The following is a 21,103-nucleotide window of genomic DNA, read 5'->3' as shown; positions in this document are numbered from 1 at the left end:
TCTCCTTGTACATGGCAAAAAGGGTCATGAGCAAAATAGAAGCCCTGCAGAAGAAACACTTTACTAACATTTTTTTTCCATTGATTCCCAGTTCACTCAAAAGTGTACCACAAATGAAGTTGTAGCAAATAATCCATGCTAAATGTAAGACAAAACTTGTAGTATCATTTCTAGTTTGCATTTGTCAGAAAAATTTATTGAGTACTAATGATAGAGCTTATAACAGTGGAGAAAAAGGCTCTTCAGCCCATCATGTCCATGCCAGTCATCAAACATCAATCTATTCTAATCCCACTTCCCAGAATTTGGTCCACAGCCAAGTATGTTATAGTGTTTCAAATGGTTCATCTAAATACTTCTTAAAAGTTCCTGCCTCTACCCTGCTTTTAGGCAATGAGTTTCAGATGCCTCTCGAGGCGAAAAACATTTTTTTTTCCAAATTCCTCTAAATTTTCTGATCCTTACCTTAAAACTGTGCCCTCTTGTTACTGAACCCTCTACAAAGGGGAAAGGTTTCTGTCTACCTGCATTGTCCATGACCCTCGGAACTTTGTACATCTCATTGAGATCACCCCTCAGCCTTTTCTAATCCAAAGAAAATAATTCCAACTATCCCGTCTCATTTCATTGCAGAATCACTCTAGCCCACGCAACGTCCTGCTGAATTTCTTCTATATTCTTTCGCATGCAATCACATCATTTTTATAGTGTGACAACCAATACTCCAGCTGTGGCTAACTAACATTATATACAGCTCTGTCATTAGCTCCTTGCTCTTGTATTCAATGCTCTCAGGAGCAAATATTCCAAATTCTTTCTTAACCACTCTATCTATCTGCCCAGGTGCCTTCAAGGATACACAGATCTATCAGGAGGGAACAGGGGCAAGAGTTGGGCCTTCAGTGGTTGGGTGGAGAAAGATGAATGTCAGGATGTCAGGCTGGGAGTTTGAAGATTGGGGCAGGGCAGTGGGGATCTTCCTGTAACACCTTCAGCTTTGAAATGTTTGTACACTGATTAGTTAGCCTTGCAGTTTCTCTGCTATCTAATTGGTTAAATCAGTGATGCAGGACCACGCAACCTTCACATGTCCCACTCCTCAGTGGATCTCCCAGTACTGGGTGAGTGACTGGAGGGGCCTGCTTGCTCAGTATAGGTGTGACAGTCAAGAGAATGCATGTGTGCATGACTAGAGATTGCCTGTGGATTTGAGTGAGAGAGAAGTTGGAGGGGTGGGGGGTGGGCAGGTGGATAACTGAAGGTAGCACTAAACAAAAAAAAGCCCCAAAGAACTGCAGATGCTGGAAATCAAAACAAAACCAAAAATTGCTGGAAATACTTTGCAGATTTGACATCACCTGTGGAGAGAAAGCAGAGTTAACATCTCAGGTCCAGTGACGTTTCATCAGAATGGACCTTCCTTCTGAAGCTGTTCTGAAGGAGGGTCACTGAACCCTAAATACTAACTCTACTTTCTCTCCATGAGTGAAGGTGGTGCTTGGGTGGGTAGGTGACTGGAAGGAAAATTCATCATAAAACAAATGACTGACTCGAAAGGGTAGGCAACTATTTGCCAGTGAACATAAAATAAATATTTAGACCACAATGTACCTTTGTCTTGCCAATCACTGTTTATCAGGAGCAGATAACATCTATAATGAGTAAAAAAATGAGGTCTGCAGATGCTGGAGATCACAGCTGAAAATGTGTTGCTGGTTAAAGCACAGCAGGTTAGGCAGCATCTCAGGAATAGGGAATTCGACGTTTCAAGCATAAGCCCTTCATCAGGAATGAGAGAGAGTAGCCAAGCAGGCTAAGATAAAAGGTAGGGAGGAGGGACTTGGGGGAGGGGCGATGGAGGTGGGATAGGTGGAAGGAGGTCAAGGTGAGGGTGATAGGCCGGAGCGGGGTGGGGACGGAGAGGTCAGTAAGGAGATTGCAGGTTAGGAGGGCGGTGCTGAGTTGAGGGAACCGACTGAGACAAGGTGGGGGGAGGGGAAATGAGGAAACTGGAGAAATCTGAATTCATACCTTGTGGTTGGAGGGTTCCCAGGCGGAAGATGAGGCGCTCCTCCTCCAGCCGTCGTGTTGTTATGTTCTGCCGGTGGAGGAGTCCAAGGACCTGCATGTCCGCGGTGGAGTGGGAGGGAGAGTTAAAGTGTTGAGCCACGGGGTGGTTGGGTTGGTTGGTCCGGGCCGTCCAGAGGTGTTCTCTGAAGCGTTCCGCAAGTAAGCGGCCCGTCTCCCCAATATAGAGGAGGCCACATCGGGTGCAGCGGATGCAATAGATGATGTGTGTGGAGGTACAGGTGAACTTATGGCGGATATGGAAGGATCCCTTGGGGCATTGGAGGGAAGTGAGTGTGGAGGTGTGGGCGCAAGTTTTACATTTCCAGCGGTTGCAGGGGAAGGTGCCGGGGGTGGAGGTTGGGATGGTGGGGGGTGTGGATCTGACGAGGGAGTCACGAAGGGAGTGGTCCTTGCGGAACGCTGATAGGGGAGGGGAGGGAAATATATCCTTGGTGGTGGGGTCCATTTGGAGGTGGCGGAAATGACGGCGGATAATGATCTATAATGATCTGACCAGACAAGCACACAATTTAAGCAGCATACCTTTCCATATGTGTGCCACAGCTTGACAATGTAATTCAATACCTTATTGGCTTTTTGATAGTGAATTTATTGGACATGTTTGATATAGAGAACAGGTCACACAAGTTTCATTCCCATCAATCCTTCATTATCTCCAGCAATTTAAAGAAGCAGGTCATCTACTTTACCTTCCTATGTGCATAATTTAGATTTGACTCCATGAAATGTTATCTTGCATCATTGTGTAAACTTGGATTTCTTGTTTAACTTGTTCTATATTTGGCTTCCTCTTTTACTTTCAGAGTCTTTGGTATCATTTGTCGTTTTGATCATTTTGACTTTGATTCCAACTCATTTACATACATTCAAAACAGCAGTGGTCATGACTTGACATCCTGAATCTTCCCATTCAGTTCTTTCTCAAGTCTGACATAACCTTCACAATGAATGCACATTGTTCTCTACCTAGAGCTTACTTTGGTTCAGATCTGACTTTTCAAAAATGATTTGTATGTTATTATAACAACAGGAAATGCAAACCAGTTCAGAGACACTTGCATTGTTCCCTTCGGTTCTTACTTTATCAACTAGTTAGAGAAGACTGTGAATCTTTCAGTTGCAATTAAATCATTAATAATACCTTTAAATATGTAACATTTTACCACCAGATTGTCCAATATTCATCAAGGCAATAGTTATCTATAAAAGAACAAACATCTGATTCTTAATCCTTTGACCAGTTTGCACTCATACTTTGAGTATGAGTGCAACAGTCTGATCACAGCACTGGGCAAGTTCAACCTGACATCTTTCAACTTATTCTGAACTGCTTTACTTCTAATTTCTTATTGATGTTCCAAGGACAAAATATATGATGTCTTATAACATCCTTACAATTATTTTCCAAATCATTTTTAGCATGTTCGATAACAAATTGTAGAGGCATTTCCCCCAGGGCCCACCGTATGCAAGATATAATATATGCTCATATTTAACTTTAATGTTAGTATTTCATCTATTCATAAATTTTAAATGGCAGTTTGTCAGTTTGTCTTAGAATCAACTGGTAAAAAATGAGGTCTGCAGATGCTGGAGATCACAGCTGCAAATGTGTTGCTGGTCAAAGCACAGCAGGCCAGGCAGCATCTCAGGAATAGAGAATTCGACGTTTCGAGCATAAGCCCTTCATCAGGAATTCCTGATGAAGGGCTTATGCTCGAAACGTCGAATTCTCTATTCCTGAGATGCTGCCTGGCCTGCTGTGCTTTGACCAGCAACACATTTGCAGTTAGAATCAACTGGACCCACATATCTAACATTACCTATTAATCAAGTGCTCTGACCTCACTTTCAGGCAGACTTCTAGACACCCACAATACTCTGGGTGAAAGATTGAGAGAATTTCAGGAAACAATCTCCTGTTTCTTCCCTTAATACTGTACCTCTTGGTTTTTGACCTCTCCATTAAGGGGAAAAGGTTATTTTCTTATCTTTAATTATCATTATTATTGCTAGTGGTGACTGACTCAGTTTGCCAATTCAACAAAATTATAAAATGAAAATTGACCTTTCCTTCACCCCATGCTTTAAATTCCATAGTCACTACATGGGTGAAATCATTTGCTAATGGCATACAAAGGATAGGATGTGACAGTGTCATTTAGTACAGTATTTCAAACAAATCTCACACTGGTCTCCCCTCTTAGTTTATTGTATTACTTATCGATTACTCCTGCATCCTCAGCTAAGCTTTTTGACCTTTTAGAGACAAATGGACAAATTGCCTCTGTCGTTCTCAGTCGGAGCAGCAGCAGCAGGAGAGGAGCCGAGTGGAGCAAACCTGGAGATGAATGGCAGCAGTGGAGCTGCCGAATAAAAACCTGAGGACTTGAGCCTGGATCAAGCTCAGTCAGAGCAGGAGAGGAGCGGATCGAGATCAGTCAGGGCAGGAGAGGAGTGAATCGAGCTCAGTCAGAGCAGTAGTGGGAGAGGAGTGAATTGCAGCAAACTCAACTGAATCCAGAGGTACAGCTCTACAGCTGACGTCAGGGTTCAAAAGATGATGCAGGCAAGAGGACTGGCTGCTTTCAAGACAGTAAGTAATACAAGGAGGGAGAGAGCTTTGCAAAGGACCCACTCTGTACTACATCCTCAGGAGAATTCATACTCTCAATAAACAGTATTTCAATTCCATCTCAAACATCAAAAACTCTAAGTACTACAAACTTTTATCTACCCACCTCCATAACCAGCGTTCCTCAAACATTCCAGAAGATTCCCCTGGCCTTGGAAACTACTCAGACGCCATTAGCCATGTGGCTGATGCAGCTACCACCCCCACGCTGATTGATGATATCACTTCCGCCCTCATCATGGCCACTCCCACAACCACTTCCGCCCCTCACAATTCCTCATGCATCACACGTGACATCACTTTCGCCACCCCTACTACCGTGGTCACCACCACTTCCGCCCCCACCAGCGCCACTCACCTGCATCATGCTGACACGCCCCCCACAGACCCCATTGTCCCTATCCCCACCCCCCAGAACCCCTGAGGGGAACACTACCCCTGCTCATGACTCCGCCCCCTTCCCCCCACCATCACACCCACTCCAGTTACAGGTTCCGCCCCACTCCCAGCTCCACACCCACACCAGATCCCAGCTCCCAGCCCTGCCAAGTTTTCACCATCTCCCCAGATCTCCCCCTCACTGAGGATGAACGATCAGTCCTCAGCAAAGGACTCACCTTCATCCCCCTCCGTCCACACATCAATGAATTTAATACACGCCATGACGTCAAACAATTCTTCTGTCGCCTCTGCCTCCGAGTTTACTTTCACAATCAGGACTCCCGCCCATCTTCCGAGGACCCCTTCGCCCACCTCCAACACGCTGCATCCACCTGGACATCCCATGCTGGCCTATTACCTGACCTCAACCTCTTCATTTCCAACTGCTGCCGGGACATTAATCGCCTCAACCTGTCTACCCCCCTCCCCCAGTCCAACCTCTCACCCTCACAACGCACAGCCCTCCAATCCCTCTGCTCCAATCCCAACCTCACCATCAAGCCAGCGGATAAAGGGGGCACAGTGGTAGTCTGGCGCACTGACCTCTACACTGCTGAAGCCAAACGTCAACTCGAGGACACCTCTTCCTACTGCCCCCTCGGCCATGACCCCACCCCCCCCCCCCCCCATCACCAAACCATCATCTCCCAGACCACACAGAACCTCATCACCTCAGGAGATCTCCCACCCACGGCTTCCAACCTCATAGAACCGGGCAGTGCGGGGTTCCCGGACTATCTCCTTCCCAAGATCCACAAGCCTGACCACCCTGGCCAACTCATTGTCTCAGCATGCTCCTGCCCCACTGAACTCATCTCTACCTACCTCAACACTGTCCTATCCCCCTAGTCCAGGAACTCCCCACATATGTTCGAGACACCATCCATGCCCTCCACCTCCTCCAAGACTTCCGTTTCCCCGGCCCCCAACGGCTCATCTTCACCATGGATATCCAATCCCTCTACACCTCCAATCGCCATGACCAGGGCCTCCAAGCCCTCCATGTTTTCCTCTCCAGACGTCCCCAACAGTACCCTTCCACCAACACTTATTCGTTTGGTCGAACTGGTCCTCACCCTTAACAATTTCTCCTTTGAATCCTCCCACTTCCTCCAGACCAAAGGGGTAGCCATGGGCACACATATGGGCCCCAGCTATGCCTGTCTCTTTGTTGGCTACATAGAACAGTTGACGTTCCGTAATTATGCCGGCACCACTCCCCACCTCTTCCTCCTCTACATTGATGACTGCATTGGCGCCACCTCGTGCTCCCGCGAGGAGGTTGAGCAATTCATCAACTTCACCAACACATTCCATCCTGACCTTAAATTTACCTGGACCATCTCTGACACCTCCCCCCCGCCTTTCCTGGACCTCTCCATCTCCATTAATGACGACCGACTTGACACTGACATTTTTTACAAACCCACCGACACCCACAGCTACCTGGATTACACCTCTTCCCACCCTACCTCTTGCTTAAATGCCATCCCGTATTCCCAATTCCTCTGCCTCCCCCGTATCTGCTCCAAGGACCACCAGTTCCACCACAGAACACACCAGATGGCCTCCTTCTTTACAGACCGCAATTTCCCTTCCCACATGGTTAAAGATGCCCTCCAACGCATCTCGTCCACATCCCGTACCTCCGTCCTCAGACCCCACCCTCCAACGGTAACAAGGACAAAACGCCCCTGGTGCTCACCTTCCACCCTACAAACCTTCGCATAAACCAACTCATCCGCCGACATTTCCGCCACCTCCAAAAAGACCCCACCACCAGGGATATATTTCCCTCCCCACCCCTTTCCACCTTCCGCAAAGACCATTCCCTCCGTGACTACCTGGTCAGGTCCACGCCCCCCCTACAACCCACCCTCCCATCCTGGCACTTCCCACAGGAACTGTAAAACCTGTGCCCACACCTCCTCCCTCACCTCTACCAAAGGCCCTAAAGGAGCCTTCCACATCCAAAGTTTTACTTGCATATCCACTAATATCATTTATTGAATCCATTGCTCCCGATGCTGTCTCCTCCACATTGGGGAGACTGGACACCTCCTAGCAGAGAGCTTTAGGGAACATCTCCGGGACACCCGCACCAATCAACCACACCGCCCCGTGGCCCAACATTTCAACTTCCCCTCCCACTCTGCCAAGGACATGCAGGTCCTAGGCCTCCTTCACCGCTGCTCCCTCACCACCAGACGCCTGGAGGAAGAACGCCTCATCTTCCGCCTCGGAACACTTCAACCCCAGGGCATCAATGTGGACTTCAACAGTTTCCTCATTTCTCCTTCCCCCACCTCACTCTAGTTCCAAACTTCCAGCTGAGCACTGTCCCCATGACTTGTCCGGATTGTCCTACCTGCCTATCTCCTTTTCCACCTCTCCACTCCACCCTAACCTATCACCTTCATCCTCTCCCTCACTCACCCATTGTACTCTATGCTACTTTCTCCTCAACCCCACCCTCCTCTAGCTCATCTCTTCACGCTTCAGGCTCACTGCCTTTATTCCTGAAGGGTTTTTGCCCAAAACATCAATTTCGCTGCACCTTGGATGCTGCCCGAACTGCTGTGTTCTTCCAGCACCACTAATCCAGAATCTGGTTTCCAGCATCTGCAGTCATTGTTTTTATCTCAGATAACATCCTTAGTTTTGCAGAGTTTTTGTTGAGACGGTGGGGAAGGTAGGCTGCAGGAATAAGAGAGCATGAGTGAGCGAGAGGATAAAAAGAGAAATAGATATCTGACTTGCTGAGTAATGGGTACGATTGAGTAATTTGTAATTTGAATAATTTATTGCTTGTAGCTTGTAAAGTTCACAATGTGGAAGAACTCAGCCTCATGAAATGCTCCTCCTGCAGCGTGTGGGAAATTAGGGACACATCTGGTGTCCACACTGACTCCAAATACAGGTGGTGGCTTCAGCTGCAGCTCCTTTTTGACCACATGGAGTGGCTAGAAATGCAGATGGACTCACTGTGGCGCAGAACAGCAGGACGATGTGGAGAGCATGTTTAGTGAGCTTCCCACACCACAAATAATGGCCACGCAGGCAGAAAAGCATTTGGTGACCATGGTAAGCATGTGCAGGAGAAATAGGAATCCCTGTTGCTATCCCTCTCTCAGACAGCTATTCTGTTTGGGTGGGTGGTGGGAGGGGCCAGAGAGAGAGAGAGAGAGAGACAGAGACAGAGAGACACTGTCAGGGGAAAGATGCAACAGTCAAGATGAGTCGGCTCTACTGCACACCAAAGTATGTGAAAGATTGGGAGAGCTTTGCTGAGAGGGAACTCAATTGTAAAATGAACCGACAGGCAGTTCTGTACCAGCAAATAAGACTCTGAAATGGTATGTTGCCTCGCTTGTGCCAGGGTCAGGAATGTCTCAGAGCGGCTGAAGCACATTATAAAGTGGGGAAGGGGGAGTTATGCAGTCATGGTACATCAGCACCAATGATATGGGTAAATAAAATGCGGTCCTGCTAAGGAATTGAGTGTTAATTGTAGATTAAAGAGGAGCACTATGAAGATTGTAATCTCTACATTTCTGTTATGTTGAGAATAGGACTAGGAAGCTAGGATATTGTAGGAGGGAGAGCTTTAGATTTTTGGACTATTGAGACAGCCTTTAAGGTGATGAGACCTGGACAAGCTGAATGGCTTGTACCTGAACTGGAATGGGTCAACATTCCTGCTAGGAGGTTTTAAACCAATTCGGCAGGGGAATGGGACACAGATGAGATGTAAATTCAGGAGCAAAGTCCAAACAGATATAGAAAGAATACTAAGATAGTCCAATAGGCCAAAAGGACATGTTCATGATCAAGTATATGGTAGCTCCGGTTAGCTAGTCTGTACATATTTGAATGCAAGGAGCTGTCTGGAAAGACAAATGAACTTAGAGCACAATGGAATACAATACTTTTGCACTCACGGAAGCAAAGAAGAGCAAGACTGGCAGCTCAACATTCTAGGTAGAAAATTTCAGGTGTGACAAGAGAGGTCGGACATTGCATTATTGATAAAGGAAACCATCACTGCAGACATGAGAAAGGATATTTTATAAGGTTCTTCAAATGATGTCGTCTGGATAAAATTAAAAAAGTCATGATGTGGAAGTGCCAGTGTTGGGCTGAGGTGGACAGAGTTAAACATCACACAACACCAGATTATAGTCCAAAAGGTTTATTTGGAAGTACAAGCTTTTGGAGCACTGCTCCTTCATTAGGGTCGCTAGATTACAAAATTATGAGAGGCATAGACAGAGTAGATCATATGAATCGTGCCCAAGCCATTCAAGTCGAGGACGAGAGGACACAAGTTTAAGGTAAGTATTTTCCAAGAGATCTAAAAGAATTTTGCAACCAGAAGGTGGTTGATACATGGAACGCATAGCCTCAGAGGGTAATGGAGGAAAGTACTCACAACACTTAAGCAGCATCTGGGTGAGTATTTAAAAGACTTGAGTATTATCATCCCCAAATTTTAAACTTGTGAAACTCTCAAATTCATTAACTTTGTTCCAGTACTTATTATGCAGAGTGTCAAGGTAGTGTTTCAGCCAGTCTATTACATACACAAGGCATACATCCTCTGTCCAATACTGGACAATTGAAAGATTCTGCCACCAATACATAGCATCAAAGGACTGAAATTTCTTGCAACTTATACAATGCTCTCTTTTTGAACAGTATCCAAATCACGACATTATTTGATCTTGTTCTAAATCTTCAGTTTCGCAGTTAGCTTAGAAAACTCTATTGTACTATTTGAGACAGTTTATAGCAGAATAGTACATTGAATCACACCTCAACCATTGACTGATTTAAGTCCCCAAATTCTACTCACTTCTTATAATTGATGAGAGCATTTCTATCCTCCATTCTTGGTTAAAATTCTTCTTTCGTACAATTGTCTCTATCTAAAATATTCCGCAAGCACATTAACATTGTGTCCTCCACTTTCTGTCATTTGCACGTGAATGCTGCTGGAAAGGAATGCTTTTCAAAGAAGTTTTGTTTCGTGCTTCTGACATTTGTTCTACAAGTGTGTGTTTACCTTCAAACTTCATTTCCATCAAAACCAGAAGTCCTACTAAATTCGATATTTTGTTTTGCACAGTTCAGTAATTTAATAAAACAAACTGTTTATCCTGCTTTCGTATGATAACAGAAGAGCCAAGATCCTACCGGTTTCTTCTTTAGTAAAGAATGCACAGAGGGAAAAAGTGAGGACTGCAGATGCTGAAGATCAGAGTCAAGAAGTGTGGTGCTGGAAAAGCACAGGCGGTCAGGCAGCATCTGAGGAGCTGGAGAGTTGACATTTCAAGCATTCCTGCCTGACATCAGTGATGCTGGAAGAGCACAGCAGTTCAGGCAGCATCCAACGAGCAGTGAAATCGACGTTTCGGGCAAAAGCCCTTTATCAGGGATGTCAGTGATGGGCAAGTTGTTGGAGAGAATCCCGAGGGACAGGATGTATATGTATTTGGAAAGGCAAGGGCTGATTAGGGATAGTCAACATGGCTTTGTGCGTGGGAAATCATGTCCCACAAACTTGATTGAATTTTTTGAAGAAGGAACAAAGAGGATTGATGAAGGCAGAGGGATAGATGTCATCTATATGGATTTCAGTAAGGCGTTCGACAAGGTTCCCCATGGGAGACTGATTAGCAAAGGCTAGATCTCACTGAATACAGGGAGAACTAGCCATGTGGATACAGAACTGGCTCAAAAATAGAAGACAGAGGGTGGCAGAGGAGGGTTGTTTTTCAGACTGGAGGCTTGTGACCACTGGAGTCCCACAAGGATCGGTGTTGGTCCTCTACTTTTTGTCATTTACATAATGAATTTGAATGTGAGCATAAGAGGTAGTTAGGAAGTTTGCAGATGACACCAAAATTGGAGGTGTAGTGGACAGCGAAGAGGATTACCTCCGATAACAACAGGATCTTGACCAGATGGGTCAATGGGCTCAGAATTGGCAGATGGAGTTTAATTCAGATAAATGTGAGGTGCTGCATTTTGGGAAAGCAAATCTTAGCAGGTCTTATACACTTAATGGTAAGGTCCTAGGGAGTGTTGCTAAACAAAGAGACCTCGGTGTGCAGGTTCATAGCACCTTGAAAATGGAGTTGCAGGTAGATAGGAGAATGAAGGTGGAGTTTGGTATGCTTTCCTTTATTGGTCAGAGTATTGAGTACTGGAGTTGGGAGGTCATGTTGCGGCTGAACAGGACATTGGTTAGGCCACTGTTGGAATATTGTGTGAATTCTGGTCTCCTTCCTATCGGAAAGATGTTGTGAAACTTAAAAGGATTCAGAAAAGATTTACAAGGATGTTGCCAGGGTTGGAGGATTTGAGCTATAGGGAGAGATTGAACAGGCTGAGGCTGTTTTCCCTGGAGCGTAGGAGGCTGAGGGGTGACCTCATAGAGGTTTACAAAATTATGAGGGGCATGGATACGGTAAATAGACAAAGTCTTTTTCCTGGGGTCGGGGAGTCCAGAACTACAGAGCATAGGTTTAGGGTGAGAGGGGAGAGAAATAAAAGAGACCTAAGGGGCAACTTTTTCACACAGAGGATGGTACGTGTATGATATGAGTTGCCAGAGGAAGTGGAGGAGGCTGGTACAATTGCAACATTTAAGAGACACCTGGATGAGTATATGAATAGGAAGGGTTTGGAGGGATATGGGCTGGGTGCTGGCAGGTGGGACTAGATTGGGTTGGGATATCTGGTCGGCATGGATGGGTTGGACCGAAGGGTCTGTTTCCAATCTGTACATCTCTATGACTCTATGATGAAGAGCTTGTGCTCGAAATGTCAACTCTCCTGCTCCTCAGGTGCTGCCTGTCCGGCTATGCTTTTCAACAGAAATGAATAATTAATCCCCAAAACTTGGAATTTTGTTTCTTTCATTTTTCTGACATTTTCTCCAAATCACTCTTTGGTTCAAATAATACTTAGCTTTCAATCTTTGATTCATGACCAGCTAACCATTCTTTGCTGCCACTGCTAAACAAATGACAAGTCCAGATATACATTTCCCTACTCAGAGTTTATTTTCTACAAAGCACATATCTGACGATGTGCAAGATTGTCCCAGGTATCGCCTGGACACAAAGACAGAACAATTCCAAAAATGCTGATTACCACCTCATCATTCCGCTCCCAATCATTAGTGAAGAGATGGAATGTGTCATCCACAATGTTATCAAGTAGCATATTGCTTAGCAATAATCTCATTGACATTTAGCTCAGTTTCCACCAGTGCCACTCAGCTCCTGACCCCATTACAGACTCAGTTCAAATACAGACAAAAGAGCTGAATACAAGAGGTGAGGCAAGAGTGACTTGCCCTTGACATCCAAGTCACATTTGACCTACATGGCACAATGGAGCCCCAGCAAAACTGGCGTCAATGGGAATCAGGGGTATAACTTGGCACTGGCAGGAATCTTATCTGGCACAAAGGAAGATGACTGTGGTTGCTGAAGATCAGTCATCCAATTGCAAGGACACCTCAGGAGTTCAAGTTTCTCAGGCCTAAACAGCTTCAGCTGCTTCAATACCTTTCCTTGCATTGTAAGATTAGAAGTAGGGATGTTTACGCAATCTTGAGTACCATCCTGGATTCCTCAGATTATGAAGAACTTCACGTCTAAATGCAGAAATACCTGACAATATAGATGCTTGGACTGACAAGTGGCAAGTGACATTTGCAGCACACAAGTACCTAGACAATGATCATCTCAAACATGAAAGAAGCTAACCATCACCCTCGACTTTTAATAGCGTTATTAATATCACTGAAACCCCACTACCAACATCCTGAGGGTTACCATTTACCAGAGACTGAACTGGACAAGTCATATAAATACAAGAGCAGGTGAGAGGTTAGGAATCCAACAGCAAGTCACTCGCCTCCTAACTCCAAAACCTGTCCATCATCTATCTATAAAGCACAAGGTGTGTGATGGAATAGTCCCCGCTTGCCTGGATGGATATAGCTCCAACACAGTTGAAACATGACACCACCCAAGACAAAGCAGCATGCTTGACTCAGACCATATTCAAAATATCCACTTCCCCTACCATTTATCCTCTTTAGCAGCAATGTGTACTATCTACAACCCTCAGGCATTACAGGGATTTCTCCCCACCAGAGTTAAACAATAAACTCTTTGATGCTAGAAATGGACCTTGGTGTCAAGCGATTCATTTAGCCATTTGCCCAACAATTTGTTGTTCCAAGCAGCGTATGAGAAGCGTGGACCACTGACGGGACAAAGAGACCAGATTATGTGACTGTCCTGTATTCATAGTGAGCATAAATGACAACTGGTTGTCCTCTTATCGTGTCACATCCAAACCTTGAGAGCAGTATCACAGGGTGGTAGGTAGCAAAGTGGTAAGTGCCTCAACTCACGGGCCACCTCGAGGGATAGATTGATGTAGAGCCAAGGTGAACAATCTCTTAGGTGATTAAGCAAACTGGAAGTCACTTCAAGTTAGGCTTTGAAGGAAAGGTAGAAGATGTCTGAGTGTAATCATCTGCATAGTAGGACTTAACTGAAACAGATAGACTAATTTGATCTGGTGAATTTCCTTATATAGGAGGACACAAGCAGGGTCCAAGCCATGCCTGGAGGGTGGGGAGTGGCACTGGACTGCTGAAATCTGCCCTCTTGCTAATCTGCTAATCCTACAAAAGAAATAGGCAATGAAAAGATAACCATGGTAGAAAAGAAATTAGATTGAGGACCGAAGGGTTATTTCACATAATTCAAAGCAGGAAAACAAAAGAAGTTAACTGGCCGGATGATTAAAATTAACTTTAACCCCATGAACCCACACACCATACAAAAAGAGTGTTGAAAAAAAAGGAACAGAAACACAAAGAAGAAACAGCAATAAATGTCAGTACTTCAAGCTCATGTGGAATTAATATGCATAAATCAATTAATAAAGAAACAATAGATCGCCAAAATAATGTCAGCCAGGCAAGTATTGCTCTTGAACCAAGCCATGTCTCCCCAAGAGAATGGTAGAGATGAAACTGAATGGTAAAAGACAAGAAAGGTAAAGTTTGGTTTCCAATTCTTTAGGCCTACATAGAATTAACAAAACAAGTGCTGGAATCGAGAAAGGCAGAACAAGAGTTCACACGAGATATGAGGAGGACAGGGGACTGCATTGTTTTATCACACCTGAAAACATAGCAAGGTGATGGATAATTAAGAGAGGAATTCTTCAAGAAGCAGGAATGTATCACAACCAACACGTGCTGAGGTAAACTCCACATCATGACTGTGTACTGTTTGCTGATGGTTCTGACATGTAAATAATTGGATGTAAAACTATTTGTATATCTCACTCTCACTACAAGTAAAGGATAAACAAAGTTAAATATTGAGATTGGAAGCAAAATGTTCAAAAGTTGTCAGGGGGGAGCTAGCGAGACCAACCTTTGTGTTTGGTCAAGGTAATAAGTCCTTTCTATGAACGTGAACAGATGCAAAGTTTTTGAGTGTCTGTAGTCTCTGAACTCAATGGTCTGGTGTATCTATTTTCATTAGTTTGCTGTTAAACACTATCTTGTGTCATTTATGCATTTTCTTTCCCTGGAGCTTGAGATCTGGGATACTTTCAGTTTGTGTACAAAATATATGCAGTGTGGTTTATCAAATAACAGTTTAAAAAAGGCATCTAAAAGAAAGAACAAAGGATGTCATTGCCTGGATTCAAACAGAAATGTTTGACCTCTGATTTAAAGGTGTTCATTGGACTGCAAATCTCTCCAGGACTCAATAATGAAATAGGAAGGCAACTAGTTGAATTTACAAAATTGGATGAGAGGAAGTGATTCCCAGCGCAAGAGAGCGAGTGAGCCCTTAGGGAGCTCACGATGGCAGCAAATATAGGCCCAGAGTGTGGTGACTTCAATGTCAGTGAGCCCAACAGCACAGGACTCAAGACAGTGGCAGCACTACTGGCATTGAAGATGGCAGTGACAGCAGAACAGCTTCTGCGATTGGCAAAGGTGGGATCTGACATGCAATGCAGAGGTTATCTTTAGCAGTCATCCAGCTTAAATTCAATATCACCAATGTAAAGGTGACCATATCGTGAGCAGCAATCTCATAGATTAGATTCAAAAGGAATACAAGTGACCAGCATTGGAATTAGGATGTTGGGCTTCAGCTTTGATAGCCAGAATTGGTAGTATGGTGGATCAACTGGATTATTGGTAACTTTGGAGACAGCATAGTAGTCCCAATGTGGTATTCCTGGAATGCAGTAATGGCAATGGCAGCCCCAGAGCAGGACTCCTGGAAAGGATAGTGATGCAGAGGCTTTGGTATGTCCAAAGAGCATTGTGGAGACATCCCCATGTTGAGCAGAGCACAACAAAGGAGGAAGATGAACTCTGCTTTTAGTTACATATTAATCTATCTTAATATATTCTGTAGCTCAAAATGGTGACGGAACATAGTGACATATTCCACTTTTTACTATATTTATTTATTAAGTACAAGTGACAATAAGTCACTCAATTAAATTCAATTAACAGTGGTGAGTTGCAGAAAACATTTGGCAAAAAACAAATTTATAATAACATGTCCTAACATCAGTTGATGTTAACATGTATTCGAGTGAAAAGGAAGATGAAATGACAATACCCAACTGATTGCTTTCTGCTGATGACGACAAATTGCATAATTTTGCATACGTTTATATAATTGTTCATTTTTGTTACGACTCTGGGAATAGTGGGGCTTTATTTATAGCATGGTACCATAGTGAGGTATGACAGTATATACTGATGTTGACAGTATATACCAGATCACTTGGTCCACAGATACGGACATTACGACTGTGCCGCCAGAGGGCTGTTTGTTTAAAGTCTCTGCTGTTCCTTGTTGCCATATTCTCATCCCATAATTGACCAGAGCACACTTTTCTGGATCAGTGCTGCTGGGGGCACAGCAGTTCAGGCAGCATCCAAAGTGCAGCGAAATCGACGTTTCAGGCAAAAGCCCTTCATCAGGAATAAAGGCAGTGAGCTGAAGCATGGAGAGATAAGCCAGAGGAGGGTGGGGGTGAGGAGAAAGTAGCATAGAATACAATGGGTGAGTGGGGGAAGGGATGAAGGTGATAGGTCAGGGAGGAGAAGGTGGAGTGAATAGGTGGAAAAGGAGGTAGGCAGGTAGGACAATCCGGACAAGTCATGGGGACAGTGCTGAGCTGGAAGTTTGGAACTAGGGTGAGGTGGGGGAAGGGGAAATGAGGAAACTGTTGAAGTCCACATTGATGCCCTGGGGTTGAAGTGTTCCGAGGCGGAAGATGTGCGTTCTTCCTCCAGGCGTCTGGTGGTGAGGGAGCGGTAGTGAAGGAGGCCCAGGACCTCCATGTCCTCAGCAGAGTGAGAGGGAGAGCTGAAATGTTGGGCCACGGGGCGGTGTGGTTGATTGGTGCGGGTTCCCTAAAGAGCTCTGCTAGGAGGCGCCCAGTCTCCCCAATGTGGAGACCATATCGGGAGCAACGAAAAAAGAACCTGGCACTTTCCCCTGCCACCACAGGAACTGTGAACCCTGTGCCCACACCTCCTCCCTCACCTCTATCCAAGGCCCTAAAGAAGCCTTCCACAGCCATCAAAGTTTTACCTGCACATCCACTAATATCATTTATTGTATCCGTTGCTCCCAATGCGGTCTCCTCTACACTGGGGAGACTGGGCGCCTCCTACCAGAACGCTTTAGGGAACATCTCCGGGACACCCGCACCAATCAACCACACCGCCCCGTGGCCCAACATTTCAACTCCCCCTCCCACTCTGCCGAGGACATGGAGGTCTTAGGCCTCCTTCACAGCCGCTCCCTCACCACCAGACACCTGGAGGAAGAACGCCTCATCTTCCGCCTCGGAACACTTCAACCCCAGGGCATCAATGTGTGGACTTCAACAGTTTCCTCATTTCCCCTTCCTCCACCTCACCCTAGTTCCAAGCTTCCAGCTCAGCACTGTCCTCATGACTTGTCCGGACTTGTCCTACCTGCCTACCTCCTTTTCCACCTAACCACTCCACCCTCTCCTCCCTGACCTATCACCTTCATCCCCTCTCCCACTCACCCATTGTACTCTATGCTACTTTCTCCCCACCCCCACCCTCCTCTCACCTATCTCTCCACGCTTCAGGCTCACTGCCTTTATTCTTGATGAAGGGCTTTTGCCCGAAACGTCAATTTTGCTACACTTTGGATGCTGCCTGAATTGCTGTCCTCTTCCAGCACCACTGATCCAGAAAAGTGTGCTCTGGTCAATTATGGGATGAGAATATGGCAACAAGGAACAGCAGAGACTTTAAACAAACAGCCCTCTGGCGGCACAGTCGTAATGTCCGTACCTGTGGACCAAGTGATCTGGGTTCAAGTCCCACATGCTCTAGAGGTGCACAATACCATCTCTGAACAGGTTGATTAGTAAAGAAAATAATACGTTGTCACAAAAGGGAGACTTTGTATGTATCTTTATTATATTGGAAAAATTGAGACATACAGGGAAAGAATTTTATAGAAAATATAGAAAAAATGGCAATACAGAAAAAATGGGAATAAATCTCCTCAATCTGATGGCCTGCATCCAAGGGTCTTAAAGAAAATGTTTACAGAGACAGACCGTCAATGTAGTGACTATAAACTTCCAAAGTACAAATATGATATACTGCAAATGCTGGAAATCTAAAATAGAAATACAAGGTGCCAGAGAAAAGCAACAGTTCTGGCAGCAGCTAAAGTCAGATAAACAGAATTCATGTTCAATGTCTGTAAAAACTCTTCATCATAACTGAAAGAAGCTAGAAAACAGAGGGGGAAGAGAAGCTAGTCGAGTAAGTGGTGAAGGTGCCCAGATCAAAAGACAAGAAACTGCTCACGATAGTAAAGGAGTGAGAGAGATTTGGAAATGGTGCAAATGATACGAGCATGAAGGATGAGTCTACTATTTTCAGAGCAGAAATGAGACACGGTGTGAAACCAGGGGGTGGAGTAATAAAAACAGATGACATTTGTCATTCTCTGAAACTGTGGAAGTCTAGAGGCTGTAAAGTACCAAAGTGAAAAATGACGAGTTGTTCCGTCAGCTTGTGTTGAATTTCAATGCAGTACTGGAGCCGGCCCAGGACAAAAATGTCAGTATGTGAGCGAGGGGGTTTAATGAAATGACAAGCAACTGGAAAATCAGGGTTATTTTGACATGCAGTGCAGAGGTACTCTGTAACAGTTATCCAGCTTACATGCACTATCACCAATGTAAGGAAGACCACATTGTGAGCAGCGATCTGGCATTATTAGATTGAAAGAAATAGAGTACAAGCAAAATACTGCTTCACCCAGTAGTAGTATTTGGTGCCTTGAACAAGGAGGACGGAGAAAGTGAGTGTTATTTTTAAATTGTAAGGGAATATGCTATGGTGGGGTGAAGAGGTGTTCGAAGAGATGGAGTGGACCAAGGTGTCACGGAGGGAATGATTCCTATGAAATGCTGAAAGTGGAGGGGAAGATATGGTTTGTACTTGTGCCCTGTTGGAAAGGACAAAGATGGTGGAGAATGTGGAGACTGGTGGGTGGAAAGTGAGGACAAGAGGAAGCCTATTGTTTTTCCAATAAGGAGGAGATGAAATGTGGACAGATTGTGGGAGATGGTTCTTGTCAACCATGGAGGAGTGGAATCCTTGGCTGAAGAACAGGTAGGATACGTCAGAGGCATCATCACAAAAGATGGAACAAAGATCAAGATACTGGGCAAATGGAATTGAATCCTGGCAAAAAAGCAGGGTGTGAGGAAACATATCCTGTCAGTGGGTTTGTAGTGAGTACTGGTGGACAGTCTATTCCCATAAATGGGGACAGTGAAGTCAGGAAAAGGAAGAGTTTAATATAAATCAGATAAAGCAGAAAGCAGGATGGAATTGAAAACAAACGTTCTCCCCGTGTCTGCGTGGGTTTCCTCCGGGTGCTCTGGTTTCCTCCCACAGTCCAAAGATGTGCGGGTCAGGTGAATTGGCCATGCTAAATTGCCCATAGTGTTAGGTAAGGGGTAAATGTAGGGGTATGGGTGGGTTGCGCTTTGGCGGGTCGGTGTGGACTTGTTGGGCCGAAGGGCCTGTTTCCACATTGTAAGTAATGTAAAACTGCTGATTTTTTTCCAATTCTGAACAAGAACAGGAAGCAGCTGCAATGATGTCACTGATGCACCAGAAAGTGAGACCTGGGTAAGCCCTCAGCCCTCTATTTAGGAAAAGACATAAAGCATCTTTTATGTCTTTCATAAAATCATGAAAATATGTGGGAGAGACTGAGCAAAGATGGGAAAATAAGAGTCAAGATCAGAAGAAATAAGTTGGGTAGAAACAGGCTGAAACAATGGGTTACGCCAGGGAGTCCACTTATGAATTTTGGGAAGGAGGTGGACGCGAGCTCTTTGAGGGTGGAGAACTACAAGGTGGGAAGCTGTGGAGGGGAGACCTCCACAGGAGATGAGGTCAATGATAGTCTGAGAAATAACAGATTTATGTTCAATTATGCGGTCACAGTCCAAGGGAAGATGGAAGGAAGTGTCCTAGGGAGTTGATGCTCAGCCTTTGCAAGTCAGAGGCTGACATGTCAAATGACAACAACACTACCCTTAGCACATTTATAACAAAGTTATAGTCAGACCTGAGAGAATGGAATGTAGCAGGTTTAGATTGAATCAGGTTAGACTGGTGGAGGCAATGTCAAAGATCCTGTGCACAGGCTCACGGATTGATTCTGAATGAAAGCTATCAAATTTGATTGAGATCCAATGTTAAATGTCCCATATCTCATGCCAGGATCTTTGGGGATTCCTGTGTATTTTGCATTCAACCTAGGTTGAAATTATGGATCCTTCCAATGAGTAATCATCTGTCCAAAGCAGGATTAATACTTTAGATAATACATAGTCCAATTGTCAGCATAGATAGCTTTTCAAATATGTCTAAATAGTTAAATTTGATTGTCTGCACACAGCAATCTAAAGGGAAAAAAACAAAACAAGTCAATCCACTCCTACCCCTTGAAGCCAACACAACAATCCTCACAGACATTTTAAAGTTATGCTAATATACAATAATTTTTCCATAGGTTATAGTCAAATTGGTAAGACAGGCGGAGAAGAGCCAAAACAACAATCCTAGTGTGAATGGTTTAATTATGAAAAATGACCTGTAAAACTGCAAATGTTTCAGCCCTAACAGACATTTGAGAACTGATATAAAAAGTATAAAAGCTTTTTTTTAAAATCCAGAGCATCATTTCCACTTATATTGTGAGGGGAAAAGGTGAAAGCTTCAAACTAATGAAACAGAAACTGAAATTAAGAAGTTGTTCTTTGCAGCAAAAATTACCAATATATAAAATAGACTTATTTAAAGCTGTGCAGTTGAAAACCCTATAATTATTTACAAAATACCTGAATGCTAAATTAAGGAAATGAATAATGTCAGTTCAATCTAGATAAATGGACTAAACTGAGCCAAATGTACCAAATCACCTGAGTCCAATAAAATTATGTCACACAAATAACAAGCAAGTGAATAGACAATGTGTAGCAAATAAATTCTTAAAATGAACACATATAAACAGATGGAAATAAGTATTCAGATTTTTTAACCAAACTAATTCTTTTCACTTCAGGAACAATGTTGACATTATCAGAAAGGAAACAGAATAGTTTGCATGTAATTGTCATCTGTTGTAAGTTAAAACTGTTTTGTACACACACCCGACACCAAGCTTTATTCAATTTACATAAAAGTGATAATGCAATATCCATTGTAAGCTCAGTTATTCATAACCTACCTATTTTAAAATTGATGTGCAACATGTGGACAAATTGTTACAGTTC

At 44.3% G+C, this 21,103-nt stretch overlaps 1 protein-coding gene across 4 annotated transcripts in view; it reads right to left on the bottom strand.

Annotated features, from left to right (window-relative positions):
* The window catches only part of tec (tec protein tyrosine kinase), a 162,230-nt gene that overhangs the window by 134,074 nt on the left and 7,053 nt on the right, over nucleotides 1-21,103 (bottom strand). The window lies entirely within an intron of this gene.

This window comes from Hemiscyllium ocellatum, chromosome 1 (genome assembly GCF_020745735.1).
Source record: "Hemiscyllium ocellatum isolate sHemOce1 chromosome 1, sHemOce1.pat.X.cur, whole genome shotgun sequence".
NCBI lineage: Eukaryota > Metazoa > Chordata > Chondrichthyes > Orectolobiformes > Hemiscylliidae > Hemiscyllium > Hemiscyllium ocellatum.
This window is presented reverse-complemented; position numbering and strand designations above follow the sequence as displayed.